At 43.1% G+C, this 22,471-nt stretch overlaps 1 non-coding gene and 1 pseudogene across 1 annotated transcript; one reads left to right on the top strand and one right to left on the bottom strand.

Annotated features, from left to right (window-relative positions):
* The first annotated feature begins 447 nt into the window (after positions 1 to 447).
* On the top strand, positions 448 to 529 carry Trnal-aag. Its single transcript has one exon. It is a non-coding gene; the product is annotated as a tRNA-Leu (tRNA).
* A 5,738-nt stretch (positions 530 to 6,267) lies between these two features.
* On the bottom strand, positions 6,268 to 6,385 carry LOC124722069 (annotated as a pseudogene).
* Between the last annotated feature and the right edge of the window lie 16,086 nt (positions 6,386 to 22,471).

The following is a 22,471-nucleotide window of genomic DNA, read 5'->3' on the forward strand; positions in this document are numbered from 1 at the left end:
GTAGATCGTGGGTGACGCTAAAATTTACCATAAGATGTCATTTTGAAAGACAAATGCGTAAAAAACTTATGATGACGTAAAGCTGTATCAAACTTACGGGACATGTGGTATGATTAGACTACCACATTTAGGAGTTCAGATCTTCTTCGTATATGACAAGTTAGAAATGCATTAGGATCCACAGACGAAAAACTAACCAAGAACACCCACAATTTATTGTAGGTGGTCTTGGACTAACGAGGGGCGCGGCCTCATACAGTTAAGGTTAATATACATAAGAGCGGTGTTGGTAAACCATACGACAGCTAACATACAATATAGCAATGAGTACTACCTTACTGGCAGTACTACGTATATGTATTACAATACATATAAAATAAAGGTATTTCGCAATTTCCCCCATAACCCGCCCATTTCTACACATTCTTAAGGTTGAGGATACTCGTGGGTAGCGTGGCCGAGCGGTCTAAGGCGCTGGTTTAAGGCACCAGTCTCTTCGGAGGCGTGGGTTCGAATCCCACCGCTGCCATAAATTTTAACATTGATTTCATGTACGTTTCTCATAATCCGTTGAGGTTTAAAGAGAAATCCTATTACTTCGGTGTAACGATGTTTGCTCCGCGTGGGTTCGAATCAATCCCACCGCTGCCATAAATTTTAACATTGATTTCATGTACGTTTCTCATAATCCGTTGAGGTTTAAAGAGAAATCCTATTACTTCGGTGTAACGATGTTCGCTCCGCGTGGGTTCGAATCCCACCGCTGCCATAAATTTTAACATTGATTTCATGTACGTTTCTCATAATCCGTTGAGGTTTAAAGAAGAAGAAATTAAAAGAATTTCTGAATGACAACTCCTTCTACTCCATAGAGGAATTTTTAGATATAAATTAAGAAAAAAAATATTAAAAAAATAAAAAAAATAAAAATTAAAAAAACACAAAAAAATAAAGTTGTTATATTAACTTAAGTATGTTGTTAAATTAACCTAATTATGTCATGTATTGGAAAATTCGACTCGTTCCACATCATTACGAAATATCGTATTCATGATCCATGGAACTAGTATTAATCTAATCTAATCTAATCTAATCTAGAAATCCTATTACTTCGGTGTAACGATGTTTGCTCCGCGTGGGTTCGAATCCCACCGCTGCCATAAATTTTAACATTGATTTCATGTACGTTTCTCATAATCCGTTGAGGTTTAAAGAGAAATCCTATTACTTCGGTGTAACGATGTTTGCTCCAGATATACCCCATTGATTTTGCGGACAACAAGGTATTCATAACAAATCTGTATACCTTTTTTTCGGAAAGCAGAATAATTCCTTATGATGAAACCTCGAAAGAAGTAACTTTTCATCGTCAGGTGACTGGGAGTATCACCCGGCTACAAAAGTGGGTGAGTCACAGAACACAATAGTTTCAAATGTAGTGCGCTTTTTTCCGTTCTTATTCAGTGTAACTGTCGTATAACAGGTTTCAACTGGAGGCTCTTCATCGTTGTCTGATCTGACCATCTTACCTCATCTGTTTGTATGTTCGTCCATTTCTATTGTCGTCTATCATTGCAGTTCTTTTCGTACCTCATCCCATTTCCTCTTTCTGATCACTTTCAACTATTTTCTTTCTTCCCCTGTTTACTTCATTACGGTACTTCTACGTTTATAAGCGTGTAGTCCACTTGAGATTAAGCATTGTTCCCCACATCCACATTTCAAAACTTCCCAAATGCCATTCTTCTTGAGCCGGTTCCGGTTCGACACCATTTTTTCACACAATCCACAAATGACATATCAGCCCCCCGCCCCCCCCCCCCTTCCATAGTCGCTTTTCTTTGGGCTCTTCATAAGACCTTTGAAACTATATCATGTAGTGCTGGTGAAATTGAATTGTTTATTTCTTTTAAAATAAGTTCCATATAGGAATCTATAATTCTTATTCCAGCGCTAAACAGTGAAAGAGAAACAATTTATTTCCGTTTAAGGTGATTCCTGAGATCTTTAAAAGCTTTTAATAAAAAGCAGAGAGAACTAGATTTACTGAATTGTTGTAGTTACATTAAAAATGTGCTCTGTATTAAACGGAGTGGAATGAATGAAAATATAATATTTCGATTATTTTTTAGTTTTGCAAAGCTACCTTTTAATTCTGTAATTTCCAAATTATTTCATTATCCATCAGGGAAAGTAGAACATAAAATATACAAAAAATATATTCTTTTATACTGATGTGATATATATAAAAACTGTTTAACTGTGTACGTCTACTGGTATGTTCCATTTGAAGAAAACTCGCCACTGAGCACTTAAATTCTAGAAAATTTGCCGTGAAAGTCGTTTGAAAATAACGAACATGGTCAAAGTTTTTATATATGCAACTCAAAAGAAAAACGCAAATTTAGGTCTGATACAAATGTGAAGTATTCCATTACTAAAGTCATGTATAATTACTACGGTTGTTCAACATATCTTCTGACAATTTTTCTTTTAGACAAATACGTAAACCAGTAGTAATAATTTGTAAAGTCTTTAAATTAGGAAATTCTCTCAAAAAAGAATCTGGATCTACGGATTTCAGACATCGCTTTCAGTGACTAAGTTGCTAGTCGACACACTAATTATGCACCTAACTTTTGTGCCATATGTTACTATACCTATTTAACTACGGTACAGGTATTTAATAGTTTTACTAAAATCAACCAAGGAGTTTCGCTAGCTTTTATTTTAGCTGTATGTACGTCTATAATTTTATAATCTGTTTAAGCAGAATAATGTTTTGTTATAAAGTTGTGTTGATACGAATGACAAGATTTTCTACATGATGTAAATATATAATATTGCATATCTTTTGTACTTTGACAAGTCCAATATCATGAATGTGATATTATGGGCGCTAAATAAATAACTAAATAAATAAATGTGCCTGTGTCAGACAACACTATTAGTTGCCAAATATTCGATAGGCTGACGACATTAATAATTACTTGGTTGAAAAACTGAAATGTAATGGTCATTTCGCTATTCAGCTGGATGAAGCTACAGGCTACCACAATTACGTGATCCAAATTGTGTGCCGCTTATACGTGTCAACAAATTTCATGAGGATCTTCTTATGTGCAGGAAAATAACGCCTAGAACGAAATCAACAACTATTGTTGAAATACTACACCATTTTATGTTTAAAGACAATATTAATTTGGAAAGATGGTGTGATATCCATATTTACTCATGGATATCGTAGTATGGCTGGCTGTTACACGGGACTGAAGACTTTCGTAAAGAGGCTCACCATGCTATTTGATAACACTTTTATTCGCCGAGAAACTCTCTCCGTCATGAGGTTCTTCAATCAGTGATCGAAGGGAATCATTAAAAGGCGACCACTTTAGTTAAGACGTTTCCAAGAAATATGCACAGGCTTGGGAACTGAGCACACGTCCCTAATTTTTTGCAGTAACTCTACCTGACTCTCGCATGCGAATATCTTCAAAAATGTGTATGAACTTGGGAATGAACTTTTATTTTACTCTTACCTTGTTCAAGAGAAACATTTGAGTTCCGAGAAGTTCGTAGACAGTGACGGTATTCTGAAACTGCATTATCTTTGTGACATCCTTTAAAAATTCAGTTCATTGTATGTATCCCATCAAGGTAAACAGTGGTATGCGGAAAAGTGTTGTGTGAAAAACCTAAGATATGCATAGTTCTGCAGAACTGTATACAGTAAACAGCAAGTTGTGGAATGAAAAACGTAAGAAATGCATAGTTCTGCGGAACAACTAAAAATTAGACCACAGCTACCAGTGTCTAAAGAACAAAAACATCAACGATGTGCTTGCAGACGGCATTTCCCGCTGTAAGTGAGAAATCAAGCGAAAATCACCACCACTGGTGATGCTTTACCCCAATAAAGCGAAACGCTCCTGGTGGGAAAAAAAAATCACGCATTTTTGCAGTTGCAACGACAGAACAAAAATACCCTCAAGAATTGTAAAGCAACTGCGGACAACATGGCTACACAAATGAAGAATTTAAAGATGTATATGTTTGGTAATACATATAGCACACTGAATGGACCTAAAATGTGAATCCAGTTCTTGGCAAGAACTCCACGACAACGAGCAGATACCAAGTTACGTATCCTGATATACACCGGATACACAGCCTGTTCACATTTCGTCGAATTTCAACCGTCGCAAGTTTACATAGATTCATTTCTATTTAAAGAAAAAGACGTTACGTAGCAGAAGTGATTTGGGATATTTAAGAGTTACCCGTAAGAGAAAGCAACGTTACAAGAAATAAACGTGACAAGGGCTTAATTTCGGCCGGAACGGTGTTCCGGCACCTCCGAGGGATTTTTTTAAACTCACTGTAACAATACCTGAGATTTAAAATAGTACACGCGTAATTAAATCGGAACATAACTATAATATGCCGCTGCGCCGGCCCCATTGAGCGTGACAATGGGTGACCAACGTGATGCGATGGACAGGGATGTGGGGCGAGGTACTGTGTGTATGTGTGTGCGTGTGTACACAGTATACTCAAGATACGTTTAGTTTCTTTCCGAAATTGTGATCGTACCTATCGGTAACCTTCGTGTCGACTGTCTTTTGTTTACGACCGCCAGCATCCCCAGACAGCATCCAGCCAAGATAAGTTGATCTTTGTTCCGAAGTTGTGATCGGTACACACCGCCTTTTGTTTACGACTGCCAGCATCCTCAGCGACCTAGCAGCACGGCGACGACTCCTGTTACGTTTGTCAGTGAGAAACAAATAACGTAAGGAGTCTCTGAACGCAAGAGTCTGTATAATGTGCTTTCACGAAATCTTGCTTTTTCCATGTCGTAAGTTTATGCCATAGCTTCTGATCTGCTGCATGCGGCGCACACAAGGCTGAAATTGGCAGCCTTTCGAGCCGATGTGTAAACATCCTTTGCCTCACATCACCTTGCCCGTGGCGCCCGAGATCTGTTTCTCTTTCCTTGCCCCATACCCCTCTTAGAACATAGGTCGACGCTCAACTCATCCTGGATTACCTATACAGCAGGGGCAGACGGTAGCATCTGTTGTTTGTATTAATTCTTGTCGTTTTATTACTTTGATTATCGGGACGCATGTGACAGCCAAGCACTACCTAATATATTCCAAAAGCCGCGCATAAAAATGGGACTCTTCCGGGTCTCCTATCTCGGGTTCCATTGGTGATAGAAGGGTAGGGTCAACTGCTTTGGATACCCCTTGGACTAGGGACCATTTGTATACCTAACAGAAGGATCGTCGTACTGTCGCTATCCTACAGTATGAATGTTACGCTCTTCTTCCTGCTAAGGCAAACGGAGCAAATCAGGTGGTTCTTTTGTATTTAGTGTGGTCTACGGTGAGCCTTAAAAGAATTTTGGAGGCATGTGGGTGGTTGCACAGAAAACCACAAAAATGGTTTTTACCGGTTTTCATACCAAAACTGTGCCACGGATTCCAAGGCGGCTATGCGTAGCAAATGGTTGAAATTTTTCTCTCGACTAACCTTAAAAATTTTCATGATTTCTTTATTGGTATTCGACACACAGAGGTTCGAAGTTATTAGCTCATGTGAGTGAGGTTCGTTAGAGAACCTTGAAAATTTTCTTTATATCTTTATCCGTTTCCGAAATACATAGGCTGAAATTTACCCTACGTGTACAACGTGAAATACGCTCATAATATCCGGTGTGAGGCGAAAAAGTAGTTCACAAATTGACGCAGCACGGGGAAATGTGCTGTAATGTGTCTCCGTTATCATCAGAAAGGCTCTGGTAATCGATTGTTGCAGTGCTGAAGCACATGCAGAATTTCTGTGTACGTAAAATCCTGTCTGAGATGTAAAATTAATTTTCGGTTATTTCTATTTCACATAAGTAAACTATGGACATTTACTGACTCATAATTCTTGAGAAGGAAGAGACCAAAACTGTGGCAGGGAAGAGAAGGGAACCAGAGGAAAAATGCTAATATCATTCGTTTAAAAGAGTCCGACTGAAAATTGGGGTACCAGCTGCCTCATTCTATCCCCCTCTACTCCGCCTTCAGGCCACAAGTGGCCCATCGGGACTATCCAACCACCGTGTCATCCTCAGCCGAGGAAGCGGATAGGATGGGCATGTGGTCAGCAAACCACTCTCCCGGTCGTTGTGATGGTTTTCTTTGACAGGAGCCGCTACTATCTGGTCGAGTAACTCCTCAATTGGCATCACGAGGCTGAGTGCACCCCGAAAAATGGCAACAGTGCATGGCGGCCCAGGTGGTCACTCATCCAAGTGCCGGCCACGCCCGACAGCGCATAACTTCGGTGATCTGACGGGAACCGGTGTATCCACTGCGGCAAGGCCGTTGCCTTACCCTCCTCTATACCCTTAAAATTTCCCCATAAATTTTGGCATGCGAACATATTTGTGAATTTTTTATGCTGAGGGGGAAGGAGACATTGGCAGTGGGGAAGAGAAGGAAAAGTGATAAATCCTAAAAGATATCAGGCAGTGGTTGTGGTATAGAAAGAGCGAAGGAGATAATGGGAGTGTGAGAGAAAGAGAAGCAGCGGCAGTGGAACATACACTGTTATCCAAAATTAAAGCAAGAAACGGAAATTTTGCAAGTTGTCTTTATTTTGCACACAAAGCAGTATAACACAGAATGAGATTTTCACTCTGCAGCGGAGTGTGCACTGATATGAAACTTCCTGGCAGATTAAAACTGTGTGCCCGACCGAGACTCGAACTTGGGACCTTTGCCTTTCGCGGGCAAGTGCTCTACCATCTGAGCTACCCCAGAAGTAAAGCTGTGAGTACCGGACGTGAGTCGTGCTTCGGTAGCTCAGATGGTAGAGCACTTGCCCGCGAAAGGCAAAGGTCCCGAGTTCGAGTCTCGGTCGGGCACACAGTTTTAATCTGCCAGGAAGTTTCAAAGCAGTATAAATTCCCACCCTGCCACAACCTTCTGTACACTGTTTGCCTCGATACAACACGTCCAGTGACTGCTGTAAGATCAGATGCCACTTGCCGTGCAATACTAGGCGGTACTCTCGTGCCCTTACAGCCAAATAACGGTCCACTCTGTCTGCTGTCACACATGGTCGGCCGTGTCCTGGTCTCCGGGATGCAGTTTTGGTCTCTGTAAACTGTCGCCTCATCCGAGAAACAGCAGAACAGTTCACATTATGCCATCGGATCACGTCAGTTTGCGACTGTCCTACTTCTATTTTTCCTACGCCTCTCCACTGCATAGAGTCTGGCAGGCGTCTTCTCTGTGCCATACTGCAGCGTCTGTGACTGTGTACTCAGCGATTGTGGATGCGGAACTACCCGACAAATACTACGTCGTTTGATAGGTGGTCGTCGCTGGCGTGGTTGTCCGTTGACCGGAATGCCACCTTCCGTGGAGAACACGATCTTACGGACATCTGTTGATAGTTGGTATGATTATATCGTGACTTAAGCACAGGTCGGAGAAATAGCGGTTTATTGCTTTAATTTTGGACCCCAGCTTAGTTGACAGTGACTGAACAGTGCAGAGAAAAGAGTGATGGAGGCAGTGGAAGTGGCACGGGAATAAAGAGGAGGAGAAAGTGGAAGTGGGTGAGAGCCAGTATCAATGAGAGAGGGAGAGTCTATGGCAATAACAACAAGGAGGAGAGAGATAGTGACAGTAAGATGAGACACAGCAATGGTAAGGAATGAATGAGACAGTAGCAGTAAGAGAGAGAAAGAGGGAGACAGTGGCACTGAATGGAGACAATAGTAGCAGGACGGAACGAAGGCGACTGTGGCCGTGAAACAGGAGACAGTGGCAGTTAGAGAGACACAAAGAGATAATGAGGATGAGTTGGGCTGAACGAAATGACAGAATGGACAAGTGGGAGTGGATGGGTATGATCCACTTACAGCAATGGATTAGCGGGTGTGACGGAGTTGCGGTTAGTGAGACTTTTGGAAGTGAGAGAGAGATGAATTGCGTGTTAACCAGAACGTGAATATGTTCGCGAACCAACATTTTTGAGAATTTTTTTAAAGGCGCTGAGGAAGGTAGAATGAGGCAGCTGGTACCGCACTTTTCAGTAGGAGTCTTTTAAACGGCAGCATATTTGCCTTTATTGTGCTCCAATACGAGCATTTTTCCGCTGGTAAGAATTACCTTCTAAAAACCTGAATATCAGAACAGTATTTTGTAAAAAATGATTTCTCATTGTTTAACGAGTTTTCAGAAATAGAAACTTGGGATTTTTAGGGCTGGAGGGAGTGAGGAAGGGTCAGGGGGTTATGTGATTGAAGAGGTACGTTCCATAAAATTTTAGAAATTACGCACTGTGGAACAGGAGTATCCACAAGTAGGTAACAAGAGCCTACGATTTTTGATAGGCCCTACTTTTCGCATCATCCGGCTTATGTGACGTAGGTTTTTCAGCACTGATTGTCATCAACACGAAATATAGACCGCCAATGAATGTGAAGAAGAGGTGCGAATTGCAGTTTCCAGCCTTCTGCCGAGGTTTGAGGAACTGGTGCCGAAGAAGTAAGATTATCCTTCCCACTGATTTCGTTGCAAGGCAGGATGTAATAACATTAAAAATTGATTAAAACGTGTTATGCCAATAGTTAATAGAAATAAAAACTCTTACTGATTTTTTCGGAACTTGAACATCTATATCTGCACACATATTCCGCAAGCCACCCTACGGTGCTTGGCGGAAGGTATCCGGAACGACTGCTAGCCATTTCCTTTCCTGTTCCACTCGAAAATTGGGAGAGAGAAAAACGACCGTTCTGCAGTCGGCTTCAGTTCTCGGTTCTCAGACTTTCTCAGTTAGTGTCCTTCGAGAAGAAGGTTGCTTTTCCTCCAGGAATTCCCATTTGAGTCCTTGAAACATCTCCGTAATGCTTGCGTGTTGATCGAACCTACTGGTAAGAAATCTAGCAGCCCGCCTCTGAATTGCTTCGATGTCTTCCTTCTGTCCGACCTGGTACGGATCCCAAACACTCGATCAGTACTCAAGAATGGTCGCGCTAGCGTCCTATATAATATCTACTTTACTCTTTCCTAGAATTCTCCCAATAAACCGAAGTCGAACATTCACCTTCCCTACCACAATCCTCACATGCTCGTTCTATATCATATCGCTTTTCAATGCCTAGATATTTTAACGAAGTGACTATGTCAAGCAGGACACTACTAATGCTGTGTTCGAACATTATGGATTTGTTTTTCCTACTCATTTCCATTATCTTACATTTTGCTACGTTTAGAGCATACCATTCACCACACCAACTAGAAATTCCGTCTAAGACATCTACATCTACATCTACATCTACATCTACATGGAGTTACACCAGAATATTATCCTGTACAACATTAGTGAACGAGAACATGCAAAATGTTAACTTACTGACGTATATAAAACCAAAGTTTGCAATTATTCTCATGGCAAAAGTATCCGAAACTAAACGTTTTAGGAGCTCTGTTACCGGTATATGGTTTTCCAGTTCACACTAAGATGACAAAAGGCGTGGGATACCTCTCACTATATATCGGACCCCCTTTTACCCGGCTTAGTGCAGCAGCTCGACGTGGCATGGAGTCGACAAATCGTTGAAAGTCCTCTGCAGAAATATTGAGCTTGCTACCTTATAGCCATCCATAATTGCGAAAGTGTAGCCGGTGCAGAATTTTGTGCACGAACTGACCTCTCGATTATGTCCTACTACCGTTTGATGGGATTCATGTCGGACTGTATGAATGGCCAAATCATTCGCGTGAATTGTCCAAAATATTCTTCAAACCAGTCGCGGACAATTGTGGTCCGGTGACATGGTGCATTGCCAGCCATAAAAATTCCATCGTTGTTTGGGAACATGAAGTCCATGAATGGCTGCAAATGGTCTCTAGGTAGCCGAACATTACCATTTCCAGTCACTCATTGGTTCATTTGGACCAGAGGACCCATTCCATTCCACGTCAACGTAGCCCACACCATTATGGGGCCACCACCAGCTTGCACAGTGCCTTGTTGACATCTTGGCACCATGGCTTCGTGGGGTCTGTGCCACACTCGGACCCTACCATCAGCTCTTACCAACTGATCATCTGACCAGGCCACTCTTTCCTAGTCTGCGATCGAACCGATACGGCCACGAGCTCAGGACAGGCGCTGCAGGCGATGTGCTGTTAGAAAAGGTGCTGGCATCAGCCATTGCTGCCACAGTCCAGTAACGTCAAATTTCGCCTCACTGTCCAAACGGATACGTTCGTCGTACGTCCCACATTGGTTTCTGCGGTTATTTCACGCAGTATTGCTTGTCCGTTAGCACTGACAACTCTACAAAAACGCCGCTGCACTCGGTCATTAAATGAAGTCTGTCAGCCACTATCTTGTCCGTGGTGAGAGGTAATGCCTGAAATGTGCTATTCTACGCACTCTTTTGGCGCTGTGCATCTTGGATTATTGCATTTCCTTACGATTTCCGAAATGAAGTGTTTCAGTGTGTAAATCCCCGCGGGTCCCTGTGACCGAGCGGTTCTAGGCGCTTCAGTCCGGAACCGCGCTGTTGCTACGGTCGCAGGTTCGAATCCTGCCTCGGGCATGGATGTGTGTGATGTCCTTGGGTTAGTTAGGTTTAAGTAGTTCTAAGTCTAGGGGACTGATGACCTCAGAAGTTAAGTCCCATCGTGCTTAGAGCCATTTGAACTATTTGTTGATTCCCGTCGTGCGGCTATAATCACGTGAAGACCTTTTAACATGAATCACTTCAGTACAAATAACAGCTCTGCCGATGTATTGCCCTTTTATATCTTGTGTAAGCAGTACTATCGCCGTCTGCGTATGTGCATATCGTTATGTCATGACTTTGTCACCTCAGTATAAGTTTTGATCAATATGCACAGCTAAGAACATAGAACTACCTACCCTGATTTTTATTTCCTGTTGGTGTACTTGGCATACTAGGTTGACAGGAAGTGGGATATTTTTGACAGTACAAAACTGGTGAGGTGCGTTTTTTCGAAGTTTAAAGCTACCCCATTTGTGTAAAACCAGTCCGTAACTTTTCCAAAAATATCATTTAATATTTTTTTCTGTTGATGCCTCTTCGCTCACCTTCACAACAGCACTTGTACCATCTTCAAATAGGATTAATTCTGCCTCCTGATTACAATAAAATGGCAAAGCAGTAACGTAAAGCACGAACAGTAGTGGATCAATGACCGGACTTTATGGGACTCCCACTGTAATTTCTCGCCATGCAGATTATGTGGTGTCCCTCTTTTTATTACTGTAGTAGTCTGGGTTGCTTTCTACATTCTCTTTCTTAAGCCTGACATGTCAAAAAAAAAAAAAAAAAAAAAAAAAAAAAAACACTTGTCTAATACAATATTACGATTGAAAAAAAAATGTTCAAATTTGTGTGAAATCTTATGGGACTTAACTGCTAAGGTCATCAGTCCCTAAGCTTACACACAACGTAACCTAAATTATCCTAAGGACAAACATACACACCCATGCCCGAGGGAGGACTCGAACCTCCGCCGGGACCAGCCGCACAGTCCATGACGGCAGCGCCTTAGACCGCTCGGCTAATCCTGCGCGGCTATTACGATTGATACAGTCAAATTTCTTCGATAAGAGTCGCAGAAGATCCCAACTGCTGATATTTTATCCTGTTCAAAATGGTTTTGAGCACTATGGGACTTAACATCTGTGGTCATCAGTCCCCTAGAACTTTGAACTACTTAAACCTAACTAACCTAAGGACATTACACACATCCATGCCCGAGGCAGGATTCGAACCTGCGACCGTAGCGGTGGCGTGGTTCCAGACTGATGCGCCCAGAACTTTTTATCCTGTAAAAAATTTATTTTGTTCTCAGTAAATGTTTAAACAGCTATCTCAGAAGAGTCCCTTTCGAAAAATCCGAACAGTGATTGACGAAGTATTCCATTACTACAGAGATGTGTGATAACCCTGGCGTTCATTACCATCACAAATATTTTAGAGAATTATGTAAATAATTCAGTATTCATAAGTCCTTTTAGTAGTTTGTGTGTGTCACGAATACGTTGTGCAAGGAGTGAGCCCCCACATTCCAGCGTCCATGTACACAGCGCGTGTGCACTGTAGCAGCTAGCCCGATAGAGTAACTGTAAATCGGTGTTGCAACAACCGAAAGCAGAAGGAAGCAAGCGGTCTCTGTGGCACTGACTCAGTTCACGAGGCACATCGGCAGACGTTATCAGCACGGTCGCGGTGCGACTGGCTACTTTTATTTTTTTAAATCTCATTTTGTTCGGTATTGTTCGTTGCATTTGTTCGGTGCGGACGTCCCATGACAACCGTTTACAAGTTCGTCGTTGGCCCAGTCACTGTGATCGAACACGTAGAGCTACCGCCCCGGCGTTTCCTTAGTCAGATGTCGGCGGAATGAGTCCCTCAACAGTTCTGCAGTTTCAGACAAATCCGGCAGTGCACTTTTTTTATTAAAAAGATCAAGAAATCGTATAAACGAAATTTATGTTTCGCGAGAGACTTACGGACTTTTCTCCCTAGTTTTACGGACACACGATAACGAAAAATGAGTCATTCTATTACTTACTTCTGAAATGCGTGGCTTTAACGCTTTTGCAGTACATTTACTTACTCACAGTCGCACACAGATATCATTTCCATTTGAAATTTAAAAACTTCCGCTTATCTTCATCTAAATTTTATACGAAATATGCATAATGTAAGACTTAACGAACGTGAATTAGCAGTCGATGACATTTTTCAGTTCAACATTAGTCAATAAAGTGCACGTGTTCGACTAACAGTGAGCTTTAACACTGAGAACGATAACTAAAGTTATTTACGGTGGTAAGGCATCAACCTTTAACGTGTAAAACATTATATTTTGCAACTGAATACTCATCTTAACGAAGCGACAAGTAAAACAAAAGTACGAGTTTGCTTTATTCATATAAACCGAAGAAATTGTGGAAAAGCTGACTACAGAAACACGAAAGTTACACGATGAAGCATGAGTCCAATGGCAGTTATCAAATTTTGTAAACATATTCGTAACTTTTTTTTTAGGTTAGGTTAGGTTAGGTTGGGTTAGGTCTCCTGTGGCAACCTTTTTATCCAAGAGTAGCGTTTGCACCCTAGGTCCTCAGGTTGTATTCCAATCTCTCTCTTCGTCTACGTTTTTACGCTCTACTGTTCCGTCTAGTAGCATAGAAGTTATTCCCTGATGTCGTAACAGGTGACCTATCATCCTATCCCTTCTTACTGTCAATGTTTTCCACATATTCCTTTCCTCGCTGATTCTGTAGAGAACCTCCTCATTCCTTACCTTCCCAACATTCTTCTTTAGCATCACATTAAATGCTTCTATTCTCTTGTTGTTGTTGTTGTTGTTGTTGTGGTCTTCAGTCCTGAGACTTGTTTGATGCAGCTCTCCATGCTACTCTATCCTGCGCAAGCTTCTTCATCTCCCAGTACCTACTGCAGCCTACATCCTTCTGAATTTGCTTAGTGTATTCATCTCTTGTTCTCCCTCTACGATTTTTACCCTCCATGCTGCCCTCCAGTACCAAACTGGTGATCCCTTCATGCCTCAGAACATGTCCTACAACCGATCCCTTCTTCTAATCAAATTGTGCCACAAACTCCTCTTCTCCCCAGTTCTATTCAACACCTCCTCATTAGTTATGTGATCTACCCATCTAATCTTCAGCATTCTTCTGTAGCACCACATTTCGAAAGCTTCTATTCTCTTCTTGACCAAACTGTTTATCGTCCATGTTTCACTTCCATACATGGCTACACTCCATACAAATACTTTCAGAAACGACTTCCTGACACTTAAATCAATACTCGATGTTGACAAATGTCTCTTCTTCAGAAACGCTTTCCTTGCCATTGCCAGTCTACATTTTATATCCTCTCTACTTCGACCATCATCAGTTATTTTGCTCCCCAAATAGCAAAACTCCTTTACTACTTTAAGTGTCTCATTTCCTAATCTAATTCCCTCAGCATCACCGACTTATTTCGACTACATTCCATTATCCTCGTTTTGCTTTTGTTGATTTTCATCTTATACCCTCCTTTCAAGACACTGTCCATTCCGTTCAACTGCTCTTCCAAGTCCTTTGCTGTCTCTGACAGAATTACAATGTCATCGGTGAACCTCAAAGTTTTTATTTCTTCTCCATGGATTTTAATACCTACTCCGAACTTTTCTTTTGTTTCCTTTACTGCTTGCTCAATATACAGATTGAATAGCATCAAGGAGAGGCTACAACCCTGTCTGACTCCCTTCCCAACAACTGCTTCCCTTTCGTACTCCTCGACTCATAACTGCCATCTGGTTTCTGTACAAATTGTAAATAGCCTTTCGCTCCCTGTATTTTACCCCTGCCATCTTCAGAATTTGAAAGAGCGTATTCCAGTCAACATTGTCAAAAGCTTTCTCTAAGTCTACAAATGCTAGAAACGTAGGTTTCCCTTTCCTTAATCTTTCTTCTAAGATAAGTCGTAGGGTCAGTATTCCCTCACGTGTTCCAACATTTCTACGGAATACAAACTGATCTTTCCCGAGGTCAGCTTTTACCAGGTTTTCCATTCGTCTGTAAAGAATCCGCGTTAGTACACTCCTGGAAATTGAAATAAGAACACCGTGAATTCATTGTCCCAGGAAGGGGAAACTTTATTGACACATTCCTGGGGTCAGATACATCACATGATCACACTGACAGAACCACAGGCACATAGACACAGGCAACAGAGCATGCACAATGTCGGCACTAGTACAGTGTATATCCACCTTTCGCAGCAATGCAGGCTGCTATTCTCCCATGGAGACGATCGTAGAGATGCTGGATGTAGTCCTGTGGAACGACTTGCCATGCCATTTCCACCTGGCGCCTCAGTTGGACCAGCGTTCGTGCTGGACGTGCAGACCGCGTGAGACGACGCTTCATCCAGTCCCAAACATGCTCAATGGGGGACAGATCCGGAGATCTTGCTGGCCAGGGTAGTTGACTTACACCTTCTAGAGCACGTTGGGTGGCACGGGATACATGCGGACGTGCATTGTCCTGTTGGAACAGCAAGTTCCCTTGCCGGTCTAGGAATGGTAGAACGATGGGTTCGATGACGGTTTGGATGTACCGTGCACTATTCAGTGTCCCCTCGACGATCACCAGTGGTGTACTGCCAGTGTAGGAGATCGCTCCCCACACCATGATGCCGGGTGTTGGCCCTGTGTGCCTCGGTCGTATGCAGTCCTGATTGTGGCGCTCACCTGCACGGCGCCAAACACGCATACGACCATCATTGGCACCAAGGCAGAAGCGACTCTCATCGCTGAAGACGACACGTCTCCATTCGTCCCTCCATTCACGCCTGTCGCGACACCACTGGAGGCGGGCTGCACGATGTTGGGGCGTGAGCGGAAGACGGCCTAACGGTGTGCGGGACCGTAGCCCAGCTTCATGGAGACGGTTGCGAATGGTCCTCGCCGATACCCCAGGAGCAACAGTGTCCCTAATTTGCTGGGAAGTGGCGGTTCCCTACGGCACTGCGTAGGATCCTACGGTCTTGGCGTGCATCCGTGCGTCGCTGCGGTCCGGTCCCTGGTCGACGGGCACGTGCACCTTCCGCCGACCACTGGCGACAACATCGATGTACTGTGGAGACCTCACGGCCCACGTGTTGAGCAATTCGGCGGTACGTCCACCCGGCCTCCCGCATGCCCACTATACGCCCTCGCTCAAAGTCCGTCAACTGCACATGCGGTTCACGTCCACGCTGTCGCGGCATGCTACCAGTGTTAAAGACTGCGATGGAGCTCCGTATGCCACGGCAAACTGGCTGACTCTGACGGCGGCGGTGCACAAATGCTGCGCAGCTAGCGCCATTCGACGGCCAACACCGCGGTTCCTGGTGTGTCCGCTGTGCCGTGCGTGTGATCATTGCTTGTACAGCCCTCTCGCAGTGTCCGGAGCAAGTATGGTGTGTCTGACACACCGGTGTCAATGTGTTCTTTTTTCCATTTCCAGGAGTGTATTATGCAGCTGCGACTTATTAAACTGATAGTTCGGTAATTTTCACATCTGTCAACACCTGCTTTCTTTGGGATTGGAATTACTATATTCTTCTTGAAGTCGGAGGGAATTTCGCCTGTCTCATACATGTTGCTCACCAGATGGTAGAGTTTTGTTGGACCTCGCTCTCCCAAGGCTGTCAGTACTTCTAATGGAATGTTGTCTACTCCCGGGGCCTTGTTTCGACTCAGGTCTTTCAGTGCTCTGTCAAACTCTTCACGCAGTATCATATCTCCCTTTTCATCTTCACCTACCTCCTCTTCCGTTTCCATAATATTGTCGTCAAGAACATCGCCCCTGTATAGACCCTCTATATACTCCTTCCAACTTTCTGCTTTCCCTTCTTTGCTTAGAACTGGGTTTCCATCTGAGCTCATGATATTCATGCAAGTGGATCTCTTTTCTCCTAAGGTCTCTTTAATTTTCCTGTATGCAGTATCTATCTTACCCCTAGTGAGATAAGCCTCTACATTCTTACATTTGTCCTCTAACCATCCGTGCTTAGCCATTTTGCACTTCCTGTCGATCTCATTTTTGAGACGTTTGTATTCCTTTTTGCCTGCTTCACTTATTGCATTTTTGTATTTTCTCCTTTCATCAATTAAATTCAGTATCTCTTCTGTTACCCAAGGATTTCTACTAGCCCTCGTCTTTTTACCTACTTGATCCTCTGCTGCCTTCACTATTTCATTCCTCAAAGCTACCCATTCTTCTGCTACTGTTTTTTCTTCCCCCATTACTGTCAATTGTTCCTTATGCTCTCCCTGAAACTCTGTACAACCTCTGGTTTAGTCAGTTTATCCAGGTCCCATCTCCTTAAATTCCCACCTTTTTGCAGTTTCTTCAGTTTTAATTTACAGTTCACAACCAATAGATTGTGGTCAGAGTCCACATCTGCCCCTGGAAATGTCTGACACTTGAAAATCTGGTTCCTAAATCTCTGTCTTACCATTATATAATCTATCTGATACCTTTTAATATCTCCAGGATTCCTCCATGTATACAACCTTCTTTCATGATTCTTGAACCAAGTGTCAGCTATGATTAAGTTATGCTCTGTGCAAAATTCTACCAGGCGGCTTCCTCTTTCATTTCTTAGCCCTAATTCGTATTCACCTACTACGTTTCCTTCTCTTCCTTTTCCTACTGTCGAATTCCAGTCACCCATGACTATTTAATGTTCGTCTCCCTTCACTACCTGAATAATTTTTTTTTATCTCATCATACATTTCATCAATTTCTTCATCATCTGCAGAGATAGTTGGCATATAAACTTGTACTACTGTAGTAGGTGTGGCCTTCGTGTCTATCTTGGCCACAATAATGCGTTCGCTATGCTGTTTGTAGTAGCTTACCCGCACTTCTGTTTTTTTATTCATTATTAAACCTACTCCTGAAATACCCCTATTTGATTTTGTATTTATAACCTTGTATTCACCTGACCAAAAGTCTTGTTCCTCCTGCCACCGAACTTCACTAATTCCCACTATATCTAACTTTAACCTATCCATTTCCCTTTTTAAATTTTCCTACCTACCTGCCCGATTAAGGGATCTGACATTCCACGCTCCGATCCTTAGAACGCCAGTTTTCTTTCTCTTGAGTAGTCCCCGCCCGGAGATCCGAATGGGGGACTATTTTACCTCCGGAATATTTTACCCAAGAGGACGCCATCATCATTTAATCATACAGTAAAGCTGCATGCCCTCGGGAAAAATTACGGCTGTAGTTTCCCCTTGCTTTCAGCCGTTCGCAGTACCACAACAGCAAAGCCGTTTTGGTTAGTGTTACAAGGCCAGATCAGTCAATTATCCAGACTGTTGCCCTGCAACTACTGAAAAGGCTGCTGCCCCTCTTCAGGAACCACACGTTTGTCTGGCCTCTCAACAGATACACCTCCATTGTGGTTGCACCTACGGTACGGCTATCTGTATCATTGAGGCACGCAAGCCTCCCCACCAACGGCAAGGTCCATGGTTCATGGACCATGTTCATGGTTCATTCTCTTATGTTCCGCTTTTCACGCAGTCCATGTCCCACAACCATACAGTGCTGTGCTCCAAACATAAATATAGCGAGTATTAAATGATTAAAATTTCATTCCGTTTGGAACAGATATCCATCATGAACATCAATATGACCTTCTGACCCCTACTGGCACGAATATACATTTGCATGCATTATGGCATGAAATAAAACAGCCCAGGAATGGTATATTGAAGAATTCCTTGCCTTGCCTAAAACACATGCTGTGCCAGGTCATGGAGGCTGCTGGCTGGCGACTGGTACGAAAGCATACGTCTTCAGTCTTCCCATTGCACCCCAGAGACGCTATTTGGGTGACAAAGAAGGGAGTCGGGCAGGCCAGTCAAATACCTGTACGTTCTTCACGTCGTTTGTTGTGTGGGCTGCTGTGTTTCGTCTTGCAGTATCCTGATGGAATGCGCCACTGGGTATCCTGCTCATAAAGGGTCTGATAACAGGGTTCACCATTCTTGGCACAGACTGGGGAACGTTCAGCCTCTCTCCAACAGCTACCAAATCAGCCCTGCTGTTCCATCCAGTAGCTTCCCACACCGTTATTCTTGGAGATGTGGGGTCTCGAGAATCGCTGCTTCCTGTGACCTTCTGCTAGGTCGTTTAAGGACACGCTGCCAACGATCTGACCACCACAAACAGAAGCGAGACTTATCACTGAACAACACAGGATGCCACTCAGTGTCCAACTTCACGCTGGCGTACACCAGTGGCCGTCTATCTTCTCTGCTTTAGAGCCAACACTGACGCTGTAAGGCGACACATCGGGCCTCATAGAAAGATGTGGGGGGGGGGGGGGGGAGGGGGGAGGTGAGGGGGAGGAGGTGGCGGGTTAAAGTGGCCACTCAAATTCAGTTTCCACCAAACCCTGATCAGTGATAGAAGCTTACCAATTACATATTTTGAATCTACATGTTATGAAGTATCACTCCAAATATTTTTAATAAAATGATACAGTGGAACTCCACGCATTTTTGTGAAGGCTTACATAGCGACCAGTTTTCCGTGTCTGAGCTGATACTGTGGCCAGTGACATTGCAACAGGATCCAATGTTTCTTTTCTGATATCCGGACATCTCTACGCTCTAGTATCTGAAAGAATACCAAGCGGCTGGGGCAGACTGGTTTCTATCAGACTTTTGTATTAGACCAAACAGAACTGAACACAGATGGTTTTAAATAACACTTAATTCATTCAAAATGTCACAAATGAACAGAATGGCGGGTGAGAGGTCTGAATATAAAAATGTACAGATGTCAGTTTTATCTGTTGCATTGTGCGTGTTTTTTGGAATTAACTAACTCGTACTGGGTGAACACCTTTTCCACTTTTCCCCACGAGTAGTGTGACAACTTTTCCCGACTTGGCATCATATCGGATTAGTAATTCACAGAAGAGACTATCAAACTGAAATAATGAACAAGGAACTCCATTTCTAGACCAAAAGACGTTGTTTAAACATTGATATTTAAAAAAAATTGTACTCTCCACACAAATGAGGTAACAAACATAATATAAATCGCTTATTTTGCATTACACGACTCAAAAACAAAAAAGGTTTGCTCTCTCTGACAACATTGGCGGTGTACATTATTTAGGTCTTTGTATATTATAACTAGTCGATCTCTTCTCGGCAGTCAGTAGCGCTGTTGAGGGCATAAAATTCTCAATGACCACTTTTCCCGTCCTGGCCACTTTAACACTGCTTCCCTACCGATCTTACTATCGATAGGTAACCAACTTAAATTAGTACGTTATATTAATTAATAACAGCAATTGCAATAAGACACACGATCACAAATGTTTACTAAATGTTTTGAGTGTCATATTTATTTTACTCATTGCATTGCTTTACAACAGCCTTAATTCGAACGTGGAGCCCTGCCGTCTTCAGTGCCGTGGAGAGATGCGCTTGGTTTCTCGGCTAAGGATCGGTGGCGCGAACAGCCCGATCGAGGTGGTCCCATAGGTTATCGATTGGATTTAAATCCTGGGAGGTTGCTGGCCAGAGAGGTACAGTAAACTCATCCCAGTATTCTTCGAACCACGGACACGCATTCTGAGCTATGTGGCACGTTGCATTGTCCTGCTGGTAGATGTCATCGTGTTGAGGAAAAACAATCTAACTGTGGAGGTGGAAAAGGTCCCCCAGTGTAGATGTATAATTGTGTTGACCCATTGTGCTTTCCAGAATACCGAGAACACCCAGGGAATGCCCTCCTGATACCCGATGCCAATGTCATTAACGTCGATATTATACAATGAAGGCTTTCACGATCGGATGGTACTGTTGTTGATAATTCTTCCGGGTTATATGGCCGTGGTCCATGGAATACTTCTATTCCTAACGTTTCTTCGGCAGGACTCAACAGGACCAGCCATACCTCTGAGGATGTCCAACGTAGTATTGGACGAAATGTTAGGAATAGAAGTATTCCATGGACCACGGCCATATAACCCGGAAGAATTATCAACAACAACGTCAATATTGGTTCAAATGGCTCTGAGTATTATGGAACTTAACATCTGAGGTCATCAGTCCCCTAGAACTTAGAACTACTTAAACCTAACTAACTTAAGGACATCACACACATCCATGCCCGAGGCAGGATTCGAGCCTGCGACCGTAGCGGTCGCGCGGTTCCAGACTGAAGCGCCTAGAACCGCTCGGCCACAACAGCCGGCAACGTCGATATGCAGCACGATTTTGGAACATATATTGTGTTCGAACATTACGAATTACCTCGAAGAGAACGGTCTATTAACACACAGTCAACACGGATTTAGAAAACATCGTTATTGTGAAGCACAACTAGCTCTTTACACATACGAAATGTTGAGTGCTATTGACAAGATGTTTCAAATTGATTACGCATTTTTGGATTTCCAAAAGGCTTTTGTCACTGTACAACACAAGCGGCTTGTAGTGAAATTGCGTGCTTATGGAATATCGTCTCAGTTGCGGGACTGGATTCGTGATTTCCTGTTAAAGAGGTGACAGTTCGTAGTAAAACAGAAGTGAGTTCTTGCGTTCCCCGAGGTAGTGTTATAGGACCTCTGTCCGCCCCGGTAGCTGAGTGGTCAGCGTGACAGACTGTCAATCCTAAGGGCCCGGGTTCGATTCCCGGCTGGGTCGGAAATTTTCTCCGCTCAGGGACTGAGTGTTGTGTTGTCCTAATCATCATCATTTCATCCCCATCGACGCGCAGGTCGCCGAAGTGGCGTCAAATCGAAAGACCTGCACCAGGCGAACGGTCTACCCGACGGGAGGCCCTAGCCACACGACATTTCCATTTTTTTATAGGACCGCTGCCATCTATCTCTTATGTACATAAACGATTTAGGAGACAATCTGAGCAGCCGTTCAAGAAAAAAAAAAAAAAAGTGTGTGAAATCTTATGGGACTTAACTGCTAAGGTCATCAGTCTCTAAGCTTACGCACTACTTAACCTAAGTTATCCTAAGAACAAACACACACACCCATGCCCGAGGGAGGACTCGAACCTTCGCCGGGACCAGTCGCACAATCCATGACTGCATCGCCCTAGACTGCTCGGCTAATCCCGCGCGGCTGAGCAGCCGTCTTAGGTTGTTTGCAGATGACGCTGACGTTTATCGACTAATAAAGTCATCAGAAGATCGAAAGAAATTGCAAAACGATTTGGAAAAGATATCTGAATGGTGCAGAAATTGGCAATTGACCCTAAATAATGCAAAGTGTGAGGTCATCCAGATGAGCGCTAAAAGGGATCCGTTAAACTTCGGTTACACGACAAATCAGTCAAATATAAAGGCCATAAATTCAACTAAATGGCCAAGAATTACAGTTACGAACAACTTAAATTGGAAAGAACACACAGAAAATGTTGTGGGGAAGGCAAACCAAACACTGCGTTTTATTGGCAAAACATTTGCAAAATGTGACGGATCTACTAAAGAGACTGCCTACACTGCGCTTGTCCGTCCTCTTCTAGAGTACTGCTGTGCGGTCTGGGCTCCTTTCCTGATAGAATTATGGAGTACATCGGGAAAGCTCAAAGAAGGGCAGCACGTTTTGTATTATCGCGAAATATGGGAGAGAGTGTCACGGACATGATACAGGATTTGGGATGGATATTATTAAAACAAAGGCGTTTTTCGTTGCGGCGGAATCTTCTCACGAAATTTCAGTCACCAACTTTCTGCTCCGAATGCAAAAATATTTTGTTAACGCCGACCGTAATAAAAGAAGGAGAATCAGAGCTCGCGGGGAAAGATATAGGTGTTCGTTTTTTCCGGGCACTGTTCGACAGTGGAATAATAGAGATTTAT

Source organism: Schistocerca piceifrons, chromosome 1 (assembly GCF_021461385.2).
Source record: "Schistocerca piceifrons isolate TAMUIC-IGC-003096 chromosome 1, iqSchPice1.1, whole genome shotgun sequence".
Classification (NCBI taxonomy): Eukaryota; Metazoa; Arthropoda; class Insecta; order Orthoptera; family Acrididae; genus Schistocerca; species Schistocerca piceifrons.